This window comes from Aulonocara stuartgranti (genome assembly GCF_965226115.1).
Source record: "Aulonocara stuartgranti genome assembly, chromosome: 2".
NCBI lineage: Eukaryota > Metazoa > Chordata > Actinopteri > Cichliformes > Cichlidae > Aulonocara > Aulonocara stuartgranti.
The window spans coordinates 1,375,915-1,394,212 of record NC_138940.1 but is presented as its reverse complement, the minus strand read 5'-3'; positions in this window follow the sequence as shown (position 1 = coordinate 1,394,212).

Genomic DNA, 18,298 nt, shown 5'->3' with positions numbered 1-18,298 from the left:
TCTTTAACCAGACAAAAACAAATGTCAGGTCTGACATCATTCTCAACATAAAATAAAAGCACTTTATTTTAATAGCCACATCTTGCACAAATGCTAAACCATCCCAGAGGGAGTCCTATCACAGTGCATGTAGCGAGCTCATTTTGATTGTCACAAAGTCAAACAGAATTTGGTCAATGCCAGATATCAACAAACAGCTGATATCTAAAAGATGGGCCTGTGTTTGTTGCTGGGTTCATTTGGTAATGAATTCATTCATATGGATAAAATTCAGCCTGTTCAGGTTGAATAGTTGCTGCATGGCTGGAGTCAAAATGCTGATTTGTTGGGATTACGGATGAAACAGTTACTGGTTACCAGAAACAGGTAACATTGTTATTGTTCATTTAATTCTTTACATTTGGCTGCAGCACTTAGAATACATTTTACAAGAACAGAAGGTGGTAAATGGACTGGTACTTATAAAGCACCTTTCTATTTATGTAGAGCACTCAAAGCATTTTCAAAACAAGCCTTTTCACTAAGTCACACATTCTTATATATCACACACTCCAACAGATGCACGGCGAGAAACGGTTTTATATCTTTCCAAAGGATACTTTGAGGATCAATTCACCTTCTGATGGGTAGATTACCTACGCATCATTTAACCAGATGGAGTCACGCAGGCGTAACATTGTATGCATTTGTTTTGCATATGATGCATAAAGGAAACCATTTTCAACTTCAAGAAAGAAGCATATTACTCTTAAACTTTGAGGGAAGTGAAACAAAGCTGCAGACAGTTTAAAGCTGAAGAAAGTAGTAGGTTTAGAAGAACTGCCTAATAAAGTATTAAACCTGTTTTACTTTTTGTTCACACGCATCAATTTATTCTCTGCAGAATAAAAAATACTGACTTGAACAGAATTTTTCATTCTACATCAAACCCATCCTTAAATCCTCCTAAAATCTCCTGAAATCCTCCTAAAATCTTCTAAAATCTCCTAAAATCCTCCTAAAATCTCCTGAAATCCTCCTAAAATCCTTCTAAAATCTCCTAAAATCCTCCTAAAATCTCCTAAAATCCTCCTAAAATCTCCTAAAATCATCATAAAATCCTTCTAAAATCTCCTAAAATCCTTCTAAAATCTCCTAAAATCCTCCTAAAATCTCCTGAAATCCTCCTAAAATCCTCCTAAAATCTCCTGAAATCCTCCTAAAATCTCCTAAAATCTCCTAAAATCCTCCTAAAATCTCCTAAAATCCTCCTAAAATCTCCTAAAATCATCATAAAATCCTTCTAAAATCTCCTAAAATCCTTCTAAAATCTCCTAAAATCCTCCTAAAATCTCCTAAAATCATCATAAAATCCTTCTAAAATCTCCTAAAATCCTCCTAAAATCTCCTAAAATCCTCCTAAAATCTCCTGAAATCTCCTGAAATCTTCCTAAAATCCTTCTAAAATCTCCTAAAATCCTCCTAAAATCTCCTGAAATCCTCCTAAAATCCTTCTAAAATCTCCTAAAATCCTCCTAAAATCTCCTAAAATCCTCCTAAAATCTCATAAAATCATCATAAAATCCTTCTAAAATCTCCTAAAATCCTTCTAAAATCTCCTAAAATCCTCCTAAAATCTCCTGAAATCCTCCTAAAATCCTCCTAAAATCTCCTGAAATCCTCCTAAAATCCTCCTAAAATCTCCTAAAATCCTCCTAAAATCTCCTAAAATCCTCCTAAAATCTCCTAAAATCATCATAAAATCCTTCTAAAATCTCCTAAAATCCTTCTAAAATCTCCTAAAATCCTCCTAAAATCTCCTGAAATCCTCCTAAAATCCTCCTAAAATCTCCTAAAATCCTCCTAAAATCTCCTAAAATCCTAGGAAAACAACAACAGTCCAGTGACGAGATGCTCTGAGCATCACCTTAATTGTGGCCAGGACACAGCAGAGAAAGAGAGGAAGAAACCAAAACCTGCCGGCCCGGCAGGCACAGAGACTATGACAGTATCATTGTGCAAGGCATGAAAGTTAGGCCAATGTTACTGCAGGACGACCACGTGTTGTTTAAATCTTCACTGGAATGGAGTCAGTCTTCAAATTCGACTGTTTCATGCAGGACTAGAGTCATTCTGAACAAAACCAGATCCTGATTAAACTACCGATGTCTGTGCACACGTGTCTGCCAATCAAAGTAATGCTGGTAATAGTTAAAACTATGAGGAAAACGAAACAAGTAGCTGTGATTTTTCTACAGACCAAGATTTTTTAACATATTTTAGCCTGAACATAAATAATAAGTGAACTGACACATACCAACATTTCCTGCCCACATATTTCACCATATTTTATTTTTACTGTATATGTTTTCTCAGTAGGCCCAAGGATGTAATTGCATATGTAACCACACGGGATTTCAGAAGTAGAAATTTGACTGAAAAATATTCTGGTACTGAAATCTGTGGGTTTAAATAGCCTCACAGATTGTACTTTTCTTCAAGACATAATTCCTTTTTGCACATCTTTGTGATCATAAACTCTTATTTTGGCTCGTACACTGTAAGTCTGCTGCTAGAAGACAAACTAGTGAGGAAAGCTGGAGCCAGACTGGACACACTGGGGGAGGAGGTGGAAACCAGAGCAACTCTGTCACCCACCTTAAAACATCTTTATGGAACAAAAAATATCAAACTAGAATCCAACATCCTGTTCATTGTAAAACAGAGAAACACAGAATGTCACAGCCATCAGGCTTTTCAGTTATCACACAGATATAAGACGAGCCATGTCAGATATATGAATTTCCTCTGGGATCAATAAAGTTCTCATTCCTATGTGATACACACAGAAGCTTTAGATCTTGTATATCTACATATAATAGTAAAACTTTCTTCTGAATTAAATATAAGGAGTAGCTGTAAGTAAAAAATGTTAATGTATAGCCTCGAGTGGGCAACACTCTCTCTTTTTCAAAGCAAATCACCTCAATCTGATTATCTGCCTCGGTCTTTCCCTTATTATGGTCCACACAGCAGATGCTGTTAGTGAACACACTCTGGAGGCTGCTTCTCTAATTAACACACTCAACCCAACCAGCCCTCAATTATTACTACACAAACACACATAAACACACACCAGCACTGCCAACTGTTGCCCCACCATCCTCCAGGCTGACACAGATACTGGTACGGTGGCTCAGCCAATTCCCCACATGCTGCTTTTTAGAATCATGGGGGGCATATGTCACGCCTCCACACACACACATGTAATAAAAACCTGCTACAGGTGGAAATAAGGTGTTTATATTATAAGGTGAAAACAACGTTAGATTAAACCAAAAAAAGAAAACGCTTTACCTATTTATAAATCCTGACTTTGTGTACACACGGAGACAAGTGTGTCTTAACCAGGGCAGGTATGGACATCATGTGACACCACATGGCACTGAAGAAGAAGCACTTCCTTCATATTAGTTACAGTACTTTTACAGAGAGACATCTACTTTAGTGAAATTTCAGTCCAGCGCTGTGTAATCTGTTACTGTGAAATTTGTGTTATCAAAAAAGCTTTTCATACAAATACTCAATAAATATTCAGTTTCTGTGCAACATGTCAAAATCTAGAGTGTGATTAAACAATGCGTGGGATCATTTACATTTTAAGGGAAGCAATCTGAGTCTAATCAAAAATTAGTGAACACTAATCACACACGTGAGACAGGGAGGACACACAACAGAGTACAGTGCTCTCTGTAACGCTGTCCAGCAGCCTCGCTGTTTCGCTCATTTGTTTTTTGCAATTTTTTTTTTTCCAGAACATTGTGTTCTGCATCCTGATTGGCTGTAGATCATTGTCAATCACTCTCGTGTTGTGTCTCCTGTACAGTACAGAATGCATTCAGCTTGTCACATTTACATAAATCTTCGATTGCTAGCAGTGTGACTCTGAAGTGGTGCACTGTATGTTTGTACATTTTCTCTTCAACAAACATCAATGTCGACGAAACGTCGTCACCTGCGGGTTCCTTTGGACTTATTTTTCTACAAAGGTTTGAACTTTGAGAGTTCAAACAAGAGAGAAAAGTGTTAAAATGTTCCTGCCTGTCTGAGAAAAGAGTATAAAGTGTGTAGTGAGGGCTTTACAGCCTTAAAACATCTATAATAATTGTAAAAGATAAAGTTGGCTACTTTGCGGATTTCACTCATTGCAGGTTATTTTTGAAACTAACTCCTGCGATAAACGAGGGGCCGCTGTACTCTAACACTGGACTGTCAGAGTAAAACAGCAAACACGCAAACACAGAAACCAGGGTAACCAGACAACACAAGGAATGCAGGCACAGCAACAAAAACGAAAGCTTAGAATTCACAAAATACAAAAGTGAACCTAGAGAGCTACAAAAGACCACGAGAACCACCAAAAAAGAAAATATTTATGATCAACACAAAAACACTGGACCCAGGACCATGACTTCATCTTTAGATCTCATCATGTCTAATCATATTTTTTCATGCTGAATTTTGTATTACAAGTATGTTGAGATGTATGTTGTCGGGATTACCTGGATGGAACTGAACTAAAGTCAGTTCAGTGCCTAATAATTCACTTTAAAAGAAATGCCTGTTGACATAAAACTAACCCGTTCATAAATTACTTTCCTGGCTGTATAGGAGAAAAGATAATGAATGCGAGATGCTTGTTTCACTTTCTTGATTAATTTCTGAAACACACCCAAAGTCTTGGGCCACATCATATCTTTTTTTCCACTACAGACATAAATCTGCTTTTATTTAAGGTCTCTTATTCTTTCTCTGCATGCTGCTAAGCAGTTGCAATATCTAAAAGGAATACAAACATGAATCACAGCAAGAATGTGGTTGTCCATATAAATGAATTGTAATGGGACGGGGTGGGTGGAGGGAGTAATGCAGAATAATTTGAACTCATAATCGTAATGCATGTTGCCTTGAAGGAGACTTCATGAATATGCTCAGAAAGTCAGAGTGGCTGGCTGGCACAGGGTTACATCTGATTTGCATATTGTTTACAGCCACTAGCTTAATTTGAAACACAGGTTTGAGCCTCTGATAGTACAGCGGTCTGCAGAAGTGCTGCAGGAGTACAGGCCGTTTCATTTAGCATAGACCTTTATATTATATTATTATATTATATTTATATGTAAACATGTGATTTCTTTAAATGTTGGCACACTTCATATGTCCAGAGAAAAACCACTGATACGTAGTTTAGCTTCTAAGAGTGGAAAAAGTTCATCTTTACAGACAAAACACAGAAACGTATTTAGTGTAACTTAACAGTTCGTGAAAACATTTTTTTTGTGTTGATTTTTGTTAGTTTTTCACTTAAACTCAAGCTTTATCCCTCAGTCCAAAGACATGGATGTCAGGTCAATCTGAGATTCTAACTTTGGTCATGGAGGCCAAGTGGGTTTTTAATTTGGTATGCGAGCCACAGAGCACATATTTAATGCCAAACAGTGCTACATTATACAAACCAACATACTACCAACCTTGAAGATGATCAATGGCAGCTGAAGAGCAAATCCAGCTCTTGTGTCCATTCTGGTCTCAAATCTGATTGCCCAGCTGATCTCATTTTTTCTGCAACACTTATTAACACTTATTGAGAACAACTTAAACTTGGCTTTACCTTATAAGAGCATCAGACTCCCACTTACCCTTCCGGTTGGCTCTCCATGTACCTTTTGTCCCTTATCCCATCAGACCAAGAACTCTACAGCCAAGCTTCATCTGATCTTTTTCAGGCAGTCCAAGAAACCCAAACTCTCATCACCAAATAATATGGTCGGACCGCTGGCCATCCCATGGAACCTTCTAGCAGTCATTTTTGTTTGTTGTTTTGCATCATCTTCAGCTGCTCCTCTATCACAGTCTTCCTCAGCACTGGCAGCGAGATGCCAGTTTCTCTGCCCTCTATCCCTTCTTTGCGAAATACAGCAGCAAACATTGCTGACAGCAGGATGCCAGCTTTTCTTGCTTCTGGTTCAGATGCTTCAGGGAGAGGTTGATGATTAGTCCCTTTCCTCGACTGCCGTTTGCCCCGTTTCTGCATCAGCCCACTGGAAACATTTAGAAAAATAAAAACACATCACACATCATAGATTTACTAGAGCCATACTGCAGAGCTCATCAACCTTTCCCAGGAAGCTATTATCAACAGTATCAGTGTCAAGCTTTGTATCATAAGCACATTGAACCCTGGCTATGAAAATCCCCACAAATAAGGCTTATGTCAGTAGCTGCAATTTCCTGCTAAAATGCTCACAGGCTCCTGCTGCTTAGCCCCTACATCGACTCATCTGTCACTACTCATCAAGGAACTCCAACGCCAGACACCCTTCAAGCCCACAGCGTCTACTTGTAACTTTGGACCTTTTGTTCTGCTCAAATTAAAACCAGTCGGTCAGGCAGCCCCCTTTCACGATCTACTTCAAGAATATAGAAAAGACACATCGACGGGACAAGACTCAGCAGTCCATCTGTATCTAAAGGACAAAGGTCACTCTTTCAAGGATGCCAACGTTCACATTTTGGACAGAGAGGACAGATGGTTTGAAAGAGGAGTGAAAGAAGTCATCTTTGTCCACTGTGAACGACCATCTTTGAACAGAGGGCGGGGCTTACCACACCAACTGTCTGCCATCTATAATCCAGTTTCGAGATCCTTCCCAGACGCCTTAACGCCCACTCACATCCTGGGCCTTCTGACCTCAGGAAATCACATGATAGGGTGGGGCCATGTTTCACAATGAAATTACCTGAAACCCTGGCTGATTGTGACCCACACCCAGTTTCACACCTGGCTCGTGTGATTAGGTAGAGGATCAATAGGAGGTCCATGACCCTCTTAGGGACACTTCCATAGGGATTCAATCTGGGACTCTTGGTCTTGGAACTGAAGAAGCTTCTCTGACGACACATCTTCAAGGAAACTTAAAGAAGTCCAGACGCTTTTCTTTCCAAGCTCCTTAGACTACGATGACCTGGATGACTGAGAGCCTTCACAGACACATTCAAGATAAATTCACTTTTAAGCTCTCATGACCTGTCAACCCACTTCCTCAGCCACAGAAGATCCCAGCACACCTTGCCTTCAGAGCCCAGCATGTTGCTACCAAGTCCCAGTTTCTCTCACACGTCCTTGGAGCTCTCATTGTCTGGAATTTCTCTCTGGTCATTTCTTCCACCTGGGTGCAGCCACATCTGCTTCTCGCAAGGGAATCCTTGACCACCTGATCGAACAAGCCTACCAGTTATATATACGCAACAATCTTAACAACAACAATACCCAACACTACTTCTAGCGGTTACCTTCTTCGGGGATCAGCCTGGGAGCTATTGCCAGTCCCCTCCAAGGCCCAATACATGATTTCTCCATGGCTGCTGGTGCCAAATCTAAATGAGGATGTGGTCCCAGGTAGTGAAACTGACCATTAGTATGAATGTGATTGTGAATGGATGTCTCTATGTGTTACTCTGACACAGAGATGACCAGTCTGCAGTGTACCTCACAACTTGCTCTATGGCAGCTGGGAGAGGTGGATGCTTAGCATCCTCAAAGATGGCCTCCTGACCTCCAGACCATAGAGGCGGAGATGAAGAAGAAGGGCAGGTGTCCAGGTCAGATTGTTCTGGAGGTAGATGTGGCTGGTAAGCAATGGCACGTGTTTCTGATTACCTGTGTTCAGAAGATTTCTGTGAAATGGACTTTAAACAACTACAGTTGTTTAAAGTTTGAAATGTTATTTACTGTGTTGTGGTAAATCATCAGACTGGCTTAGACTGTTGTTAAAGGAAATTATCTTACGCTATGAATTAGTTATCGTTAAGGTTTTCAGCAACTACACTGACCATGACACTGACCTCTTTCCAGGGGTTTTACCAGATTTGTGGATTCTTTTACTTTTACCCAACATGTGTCTGGATCTACACATAATACATTTCTGCTGTATTACCATGATTACTGTTGTATTCTTTTTCTAGGCCACAGATTTTCATTGGTTTCCTTGAATGTTTCCAAAGTTTGACTACTGATCAGTCTAGTGAGTTATGTCAAACAAGTCTTTTTGTATTCTGAGAGAAAATTACTGGTGTTTGTCAACCATGATAATTAATGAGAAGTTAAGAGGCTTTGGTCTTGTGAAGTGAAAAGACATTTAAGTGATGCTATGCATAGATTTGAGTCCATGTGCTGATTTTAGAAATCAAAAATAAATTCAGACTTGTGCATCCAATTCATGATTGTTGAAGTCTCTAAAGATGCATGATGTCCAATCGTTCCACACTGGATCAATGTTCAGAGCAACCATTAAAAGCCCAAAACTGCCATGACATTTAATAGTTACAATATTTGTTTTGTGCTGACGTTCCTGTATGTTCTGACTTGTGTCCATTGTTTTAGTCTCTTTTCCATCCATCCATCCATCCATCCATCCATCCTCATGCAGGAGGCGCCCAGGAGGCATCTTCATCAGATGCCCGAACCACCTCAACTGACTCCTTTCGATGTGGAGGAACAGTGGCTCTACTCTGAGCCCCTCCTGGACGGCTGAACTTCTTCTCTAACAGGGTAAGATGGGGTCTCTTTTCTATTTTAACTGAAAAAAAAAAACACTTTAATTGTGAAAACACTAAATACCGTAAATAAACTTCACTTAGCTATTTGACTTGAAATGTAACTTAGTGTGACAGTAAGTGCTTGAGCACGTTGCTAACACTTGTGCAGCACTGACACTGGGGCTACGGACATGTCCAGCTTTTCTGCTGAAGATTTACTTATCGATGTTGATCACAGTTGGTCATGAAAAGACATTTAAATGTGTTTTTCAGCCCAATAAATTACACATGGTGCTCTTGCATTGTTTTTTAATTGGATGTTTGTACTAATGATATCATTTTTGCATGAGGTGTAATGCACTGTTATTTTGCTAAACCGCGTGTTGCATCAGTCGAGTGTTCACAGTTTATGTTGTATAAGTGACAAAACTGAATCTCAATCGTAGCTACTTTGCCTGTCCTCCAACGCGTGTGGATCCCAGCGTTTTGTTTGGATTTTGACAGTATTCTCTGTAACAAAAGAGCTCTGCACATGATCCTTTCTCTCCTCCACTGTTGCTCTCTACTTCCCCCATCGCTCCGTCATTCCCTTTGCTCTCTCTGCCCCACCCACCTCTCTCATCTCTCTCCCTCTCCAGCTTTCTCTCCTTCTCTCAGTCATTCATTTTACTTGTGCCTCTTCAACTCCTTCTTTTTTTATCATGCATCAACTGCTGTGTCTGATTAGCACATCATTCAAGGCCTAGCTAATAAAGTCCCTCTCCTTCACCATTAGTGAAAAAAAACCCTAATCTCTCTCACTGTTTCACTCATCTAACCGAATCACTCTCCCCTCCCTTCTCTTCACCGTCTCCCTCTAATCCACCACTCCTCACTTCTCTTTTTCTCTGTTTTCCCTGAAGACTTTGCAAGGTTAAGGCTGTAGATGTATTAGGTCGTACGCAGAGAGAGAAAAAGAGGAAAAATGGTTTGTGGAAACCATGACCTCAAGACAGTGATGATGAAGAGGCTTTAAACTTTCTAAACGAGATCATCATTTAGCTTTATTTTCACTAACTACAGACAATGACCAACCGCCACTTCATCCAAACGGTTAGAGTGAGAGAATTTGATGAAAATGAATGTAAGTTATTTATATTTGGGAATGAGCTGTTATATTTTGGGGCAAAGCCTTATTTCATTAATTTAAACACAATAAAAATTAATAACTTGATGAGATTCTATATTTTTTGTCAAAGTTGAGGCTGGAAGGCAGTTCAGGAGCTCGAAGGAAAGAGCAAACAAAACCAGTTCTTCAGAGGATATTTAGTTCACTAGCTGGGGTCCCAGTTTCTGCTGCCGAACCCTTATACGACTCACAGGGACAGAGAACGGACATGGCTGTAGCAGTGGTGCAGACCCGACTGGCTGCACTGGAGGTGTGGAGTTGGTCTGCTGCAGCTGCTTCGGTGAAACTTGGTTGCAAACACAAGTAGCTGGTGCTGGAACAGGCTGAAGCCAGACGGTGGAGAACCAACAGAAGAGACTGAAGCCTGGGAGATGAGCAGAGGGCCAGACTATGGGCTTGTATAAATCACTAGAACCACCACAAGGGGTCATTTTGACAGCAGTAACGGCATTTTACTTGAAGAAGTTAAGATGTTAATCTCCTAGGACCTGGCGTCCACATATGTGGACATCACATTTTGGATTATTTAGACTAAAATACTTAATTTTGCTCTACATGGGCCTGATATCCACTTACGAGGACATTATACCGCTACTGTTCTATCAAAATTTTAAACGAATATCTTCGTATGTGGCTCTGATTTTTCTTAGAAACAAAAATAAGGTTTAAAAAAAAGTTGTAATTCTTTGTTTTTACATTCATCAGGTCCCGATCAGCCCAAATATCAAAGAGAAATTAAAAATGCTGCTGTGGAAGAGTACGGCTCTTAGGAGGTTAATTTTCATCTGTTTTTTGTAGTTCTAAGGAATATTTGACAAAAAAAAGTATTTAAGATTCATTTTAGTTGTTTATGAAATATTAAGATCATTTTACTACAGATTTTAAAGTTAAAATAGACATTAGAATAAACGAATAATATATTAACAACGTAATATACTAACAAATACATACAGCTAACATCTAAAAATGTAATTATTTCAGAAGAAGAGCATTGAAATGGAAAACATGGGATTAAAATGATTTTTCTGTGAAACAGATTGAACAGCTGATTTAAATGTCAATGATGCCTTCATAGGTCGTTAGGCCTCTGTCCCAGTCAAACACCAGTCTCACATCTATATCAAGACTTATGTAAAATCAACTACCAGAAAGGGCCAATGCAGCCAGGATACGCCACACGGTGCTCTAAGACTGTATTAAAGTTTATTATCTGCTTTACTATAATTACAGAAAATGCAGAAATGACCTAAAACTGGCAAAAAGAATGAAAACATTTTAACGACTCAGTTTGTTATTCAAAGCAGGGTTATATGGTGAAATTAGTGAACAGTTTTTGAAAGTTTGGCTGCTTTGATTTTTAGATTTTCTAACACCTTCCTGCTTCTGTTCACAGGAAGTGTCTCGATATGCAGAACCTAAAAAGCTCCCCTTCACATTTCCACTATCAGATCCAGATTTGCATCTGGCAGTTTATGTAAGTTTGCAGGTAGAATATCTGATGGGCAATGACAAAGGTACGCTGTCTTCAAACCTGTCCTTTGAAGCTTTTTTCATTCTTTCTCTCTGTAAGTACTTTCATGTGTAAAAACATGGTTGTCTTCAAAGAGAAGATCAAACTGTTTGACTGACCACCTCTCTGATGAACCCAGATCCTCACCCTGTAAGCCCGTCTGCTGGGAAATGGTGCAAATGTATGTGTTCTTTACATGTCAGAACGTCATAAAAACCACAACAAACCATAAACTTCTGCCCTTATAAAGTCCTAGAGTTACATAAATAAAACCTCAATTAAACAGCAAAATACAGCATATTAAGTGGAAGTTGTGGCCCAGGAGGTCGAGTAGATTGTTTACTTATCGGAAAGCTGGTGCTTAGTTCAGACTGGCTACTCCAGTCTGCAGGACCAAGTATCCTTTGATACTAAAGCCAAAGCTGCCTCTGACATATCCAAGTGTGAACGTGAAACAAGGTATAGATACAGAGAAAAAGCCCTTGTGTGACAGGGTGAATGAGGCATGTAGTAAAAACTATTATCGCATTTAGCATATTTCACTGTCATTATTATTAATATTATTTATTAATAAGCAGTAATGCTGAATTGTGTGAAAAATTAAGTATACCCATACTGTTCCCATGGGAATTAAGAGGGTAAGCAGCTGCCAGCTGCTGCTAATCAAACGCACGTGATTAACTGATCATTAGCGAGCGTGACCACCATGATAAATTCTGAACTTTTGGTACGTTGCTCATGTGAAGAATTCAGGAGTGTGTTAACATATCATCAAGGACAAAAAGACATTAGCAGTTATTTCAGAGAAGAAGTTGTTGGCGCACACATAGTGGATCAAAATGTTCCTGCATCATTATTTATCATTATCTAAAGTTAAAATCCTTCTCTTCTCATAAAAGGTCGGGAATAATCAGGCGCCGTCTCACCTTACTGACCACATAGTATTGCATCAACCCAACACCTTGGCTCTCAGACCATAGGGTCTTTAAAAGTAGAACGGGGGGGGGGGCAGAGCCTTCATCTTTCAGCTCTCTCATTTGTGGAACCAGCTCCCAGTTTTATTCAGAGGACACCCTCTCTACTTTTAATATTAGCCTTAAAACATTTGATGAATCTTATAGTTATGGCTGGACTAGGGGTCCTGTCTTCCTCCCATTTATTTGTTTATTTTATTTCATTATCCACATTATGATAAGGGTATGACGTCAGTGCAGACAGGAGGTGAAGGCCATGTTGGGATAAGAAGGAATAGAGAAACAAAAGAAACAGAAAGAAAGAGAAAAAAAAAGTCAAGGATAAAGACAACTGACACCCAGATGGCCCAGAGACCCCGGCCTTCAACGGGCCCCAGGAGTACTGAAGACCTGCAGTCACAACGTTGTGTCCAGCCCAGCAAAGGAAAGTGCACAGCTGACCCCGGCACAAGCTGAGGTCGGGGCCCAAGAGTCCAGATACCCGAGAACCACCCATCACGGCACACTGTTCAAAGAAATACCTTCAGAGAACCAGTGAACTGCTGCTTCAAACCATCAACATTGCACATTACCAATAAATACAGTATCTGCTGTGTCAAGTGACATCTTACTTGAAAGATGTACGGCCTAGATTGCCACATTTCCTGCTATGGAAAGGTAGGGTAAAAAATACATGTCAGCCTTTGGGAAGCTTGTTTGTTATTCTTTAACAGTAAAAACAACAACAATAATATAAAAAGGTATATTCATTTTCAAAAACAGGAACAAAGTGCTGGAAAATTCTGATGAATCTATAAACGTTCATACAGAGAGCTGGTTCATGCTTACATTAATTATTTAAACTTAATGTTTTTTTCTTTAATAGAAATATTAAGTGTGGGTTTCAGGAGATTCCTCCAGGTGCTGCACTTTTAAGGAGTGATTTATGCCCTGACATCTGATTCTTGTCAAGAATTCGAGTAATGTCTTGGGAAAGACGTTTAATGTCTAATATGTAAACCCAGCGTAGGATCAATCTTGTCTCCGCTGCTACATTTCAAAACGTAAAATTTGCTTTATGCATCGTAACATCCATAGGACGTCTGGAGAAGCCAGAATGAAAAGAAGAAGGAGGTCACATTTCAGCATATTGTTTACTTTTGATACGGGAACAATATCTTACAATCTGTAATAAAAACAATATATTACTCCTGGTAACATCAGCAAAGAGTTCAGAGTTCTGTGGTTGGAGGAACAAATCCTACTTGGTTTCAGGCTCTTTGTTTATATCTGAATTCTCCCAAAATGCTGCAAGTTTACACAGATGGTGAAACCAGCAGTCAAAGGATTATGAGAGCCAGTTATGCTATTGTGAGTGGGTTTTACATTATTGCCGTTTACCAAGTTATTTAACATTGCAATCCTCTGTGGAAATAAAGCAGCCACTCTTCTACAGCTGAGGGCATTAGCACTGAACAAACATGTTTAACAAAAGTTCCAAATACTTCAGCTCTCAGAAACAGATGCCCGATCCACATTTCTGCTGTGTGGTGTAGTCACAGCCGTGACCGGACTATCTGCAAACCCTGATGGCTGGAATCAGAAAGAGCTGCCTGGTGGACACAGTCCTATCCTCAAGTAAACAACATCTGCAGGTAGCAGCACCTGCTGTGGCCCCAGCCAGCTGGAGGCCTGGTCAGGTGATGGAGAAGGAACCTGGGCCTCGCTGATATCACCTGCTGGGAGAGGGCTCTTCCCTCATTAGCTGAAGGGAGCTTAATCCCTCTTTCTATCCACAGATTCAGAAGGGTCTTTAGATATCCTGCATTACACACAGGAATGACAGGGTTATGCATAACAAACAAGAAAGCAAACTTACACAGATGCATGTGTCACACATGCTTGGTGTGCAGCATGTTTGGAGCATCGTGCTGACTCTGTGAGACTCGAGTGTAGCTGATTGAATTTAACCAGCGTTTTGTTGGGAAAGGCTTTTATTTGCTGCAGGTTATATAAGAAAAGCAGAGAAAATAACATTCTTGTTTTTTAACGTTGCCTTGTTATTCGTCATTTATTAACCATTGTTTTGGTCACAGAAGCAAAGTTTGAAAGGTTTTTTTCTTCCCTTCCCTATTCTAAGCTGTCAAAGCACAACATTTAATACAAAAGAACAAAGACTGTACTCCACCGTGTCACTGATGTTTCCTCCTTACAATGTCAAGAGCCCTCTGATGCTCTTTAGCTACATAAACATAACAGAATGAAATCAGTGTATCTGTGAGAATCAACTCTTTCACAGATATTTGATGAGGGGCTACGCTGACACAGCCCCGCATCAGATATGCAGCAGGAATAGCTCAGTGGCTTCTGTCAGTGGTTTCATTACCAAAGCAAGAATACAATAAGGTGAGGATAGTGATAAATAACAAGTGTGTAGAACTGAAGCTGCATGAATTCACCAGGTTTAAATATTAAGCTTGCATTATTCCTAATATTAGTGACAAAAACTTTCCACTTATTACTTTAATATAAATGTGTAATTTAGAACTTCAAGGCTTCCAGTCTTTTTTGGTGGGGCGTATAATGGTGTACATTTTTAATAAATGAATAAGCACCTCTGCCTTCAAGGCCTTAGGAAATTTGAAATATTTCTGTATGCCCTTGCCACCGGGTGTATATATAGAGTGTGTGTATATATATAAGAGTCTACAGCAGGCTCGGCACAGGGACATGACAGGGCAAAGGCAATGCACTTGGTCTGTTTGTTTCCCTCAGAGGAAGCTTGTCCTTAGCATTTGACCTTTCCTAACTACAAGTTGTGAGATGCTCGTCAGTTTTGTGGAGACCAGCTCTCGTCCTGGAGCTGTGTCTTGGGCAAGGGCAAGGCCAAGCTCTTGATCAGGGCATGAGCGCACTGTTCTTTTACATGGTGTGCAAAGAACCGAGGCCTGTCCAGGGGTAGAAGGGGCACAAGCAGCAAATCTGTCACTTGTGTTTTTGTTGTTGTTTTAGTCTAAATTGGTATCAGGGGCATGCCTTCTTTAGACAGATGATAAATAAAAACATGAAGAAAAGGACACTTTTCTATCTAAAGTTCAGTCTAACCGTTTCAGGAAGCTAATTTGTTCTCTAAGTTTCCTCCCCTAGAAATCTGTATAAATTAAAATATAACAGCTGCAGCTGTAGCTTAGTCAGTCCATCCAATGCTTCAGCGACGGTGTGTGTAGGAGCCTGTGGTCCTGTCCATCAAACACACTTAAAATTAAAAGTCCAATGAGAAAATGCAAAACATAAATCAGCTCTCTAATGTTGTGCATCCAAGTAGAGAATTGCACTTGATGCATGTAAGGATTACAAACTAATTTCAAAGGCACTGAGGTGCTGGGTAGAGCACAGAGGAAGGAATTACATTTGCAACGTATGCAGTTTGGAGTTTCATATACATAGTTTTTCTAAAGATTAGTGCTAAAGTGAATTGTTAAATGTTGTCATTTTTATGCTTACCATCTCTACATTGTTTCAACTCTCCTTTGTCTCCCCCCCCCCAGCCTCTCGAGGTTCTGGGGGGGCTGTAGTGTTTTATCACAAGCACATCCTTGTGAAGGGTTGTTTGATGTTTGGGAAGCTTCCTGCCCTTTTTATGGCTTCACTGTGTTGTGCACGGTGAACCAATACAGGGATAGAACCACATATTGGGTGTGGGGGAGATTATTTTATGACTAAGGATGTTGTTAGAAACAGTTGGAAGTCACGCACACAGAGAGACACACATTCTCACATGCGGAGGCCAGATTTGGGGTCATTGTGTGGTAGACACCGACGAGGCCTCCCTTGCAAGTAAAACGATCGATCGCTGACTTGTTTTCTTCATGATGAATAAGTCTCTAAACTAGCGGGGCTTGTGGAAACACAGACCCAATAATTAGATCTCAACATTTCAGTTGATGTTTAGCATAATCTGATGACTCCGTTTGTTTTACCAGTTGTGCCGTATTTGAAATAAAGACTGATAGAATAGTACAAACTTTAAAGAACGAATAGAATAGAGTAGAACAGAATGGACCATGTTGATCTTCCCTTTCTGAGGCAGAGCGACTGGCAGAGCACACTGTTGTCTGTGCTCCATGTAGAAGTTTAGCAGAGGTTTTTGTGGAAGTTTAGGCTCTTTCAACTTTCTGAGGAAGAGTCTCTGCTGTTTCTTCTTGTGCAGCTTGGAGGTGTTAGTCGAGTGTTCGTGTTTGTGTAGGAAGATGTTTTTACAGTGTGGTGTTGCTACTTTGCTGAAGGAAAGGTCCTAAAATCAGTCCAACACTTGTTATTGTCGGTTAATGGTGAATCACAAAACAATGCATGTTCATACTTGCCTTGGTACATTTTGATTTAGACATACCACTTGGTCCACAGTTTTCTATTGGTACTTGCTTTAGTTCTAAAGGAATGGGTCAGTGTTCCCATGATGTGTATTGTATCTACTTTTGCACATTTTGGTGGAATATACAGTACCATACCCGTCTGGCTAGAATCCACAGAGTAAAGTCGCGCTCCTTTGGGCCTGTTTGCAGTTCCTGTGGAGAACACTGGGCAGATTCACTATTCAGTCACTTAAACAGAGCCTAAACCTTCAAGGTGACATGCCAGATGTCAGTAGCGGTTTTTGATAGGGGCGACACGGGCGGTTGCCTGGGGTCGCATCGTGGTGGGGGCGGCATCACGGGCATCGGCAAAAAAAAAAAGTTGCTCGTACTCATGTTGCCCTGACGTCAGCCAGCACATTTTGGAGATGGCATAGGCACCGATTGGTTTTCTGTCGCCCATTTGCTGGGAGTAAGGGCGCCCTCCGTTTGCGAGGTGCGCCTGCTGCTTGTGGCACAGGGAGGAGAGGGCGGGGCGGCGGGTGATTCTCTGGCTGGCTGGAGCAGCATCTAATAACCCACCCCCAAAACAAAATAAAATAAAAACAAAACAACAAACACAAAAACACCAGACATCATGATACAGACTTATAATTTGCACCGATGTCTTTTTCGAAATTCTATACCCGAAAAGTGAGCGCGAGAGCCCTCGGTGCGCATGCTCGCTGCTGAAGTCAAAGTAAACTTTATTTTCATCTCCGCTACATGCAGTCCAGGATATAGAGAGACAAGACGACGAGGCTCCAGTTACAGCAGTGCAAGTAAACCAACAGTATATATAAGAAGAGTAAGAAAATAAATATACACTTTAGGACTCGGGGTAAAGGATCAATAACAATTTAAAATTTATATTTATTTGATGATTTAAAGTCTCACACACAACCCGTCGAAAGGGGAGGAAGACCTGCTGCTTCCAAGTAGAGCACATTTCATTCATAATGTTGTAAATCCAAGCCCATTATGTATTCATGATTTGAATCCTGGGTTGTGTGAAATCCCAGGAATAAACAAAGTGAATCTGTGAACTAAGGTGTCGGTCTGTTAGATCATGTTGTGGTGATCCTCGAGTTGGGGGATGATTGTTCATACTGGAGTGCAAAATTAAAACCAAGATGGACAAGAAAAGTTCAAAGCCATCAGGTGCTCAGTTTAGAAAAAAGAGAAAAGAAGACGAGGAGAAGCGAGCAACAGATGGAGGTAAGCAGATGTGTGATTGGATGATGGCAGGTCATCCTGAAACAATCAGAATCAGAATACTTTATTAATCCCTAAGGAAATAATGTGGGTTACAGTTGCTCCAAGAAGAAATGGTAAAAACAGCAACAGTAACAGACTGAACTCCAAACAACACATTATGTTACAGATTTTACACATTTAAGAAACAGCACTAATATATACAGATCACTCAATTATAAAGATGAAGGATTAACAGAGGTGATTATAAATAAATGTCAAGAAAATTGACAAGAATATTCCAGAGTAGAAAAGAGTGTGTGTAAAAAGGATGTTACTATTGCAGTGTTCACAGTGTGTTAGATGGAGGAGTAGTACAGGGAGCCACAGGCAGGAATGATTTCCTGTGTCGTTCAGTGGTGCTTTATGGGTAATCTCAGTCTCTCACTGAGCGTGCTCCTGTGAATAGCCAGCATGTCATGGAGTGGGTGGGAGGTGTTATCCA